At 48.6% G+C, this 214-nt stretch overlaps 1 protein-coding gene across 1 annotated transcript in view; it reads left to right on the top strand.

The window, feature by feature from the left end:
• Positions 1–214, top strand: part of EMH_0047450 (uncharacterized protein) — a gene marked incomplete at both ends in the record, with an annotated part of 2,627 nt that overhangs the window by 1,863 nt on the left and 550 nt on the right. The gene's annotated exons all lie outside the window — the stretch shown is intronic.

The following is a 214-nucleotide window of genomic DNA, read 5'->3' as shown; positions in this document are numbered from 1 at the left end:
TTGGTTTTATTTGTTGAATTTTTTTTAAAGGAAGAAGCCGCAATAAAAGGCAGCAGTAGCTGCTGAAAACGTCGTAGGCATCCCCAGCCAGCTAGCTAGCTAGCTAGCTAGCTAGCTAGCCAGTGGTAGCAGCAGCAGCAGCAGCAGCAGCAGCAGTAGGAGCAACAGCAGTAGTATCAGCAGCAGCATCAGCAGCAGCATCTGTTTGTTTCTG

This window comes from Eimeria mitis, genomic scaffold (assembly GCF_000499745.2).
Source record: "Eimeria mitis Houghton genomic scaffold, Emh_scaff2021, whole genome shotgun sequence".
NCBI classification, from domain to species: Eukaryota; Apicomplexa; class Conoidasida; order Eucoccidiorida; family Eimeriidae; genus Eimeria; species Eimeria mitis.
Note: the sequence above shows the minus strand (reverse complement) of the source record. Positions and strands in the feature narration are given on the sequence as shown.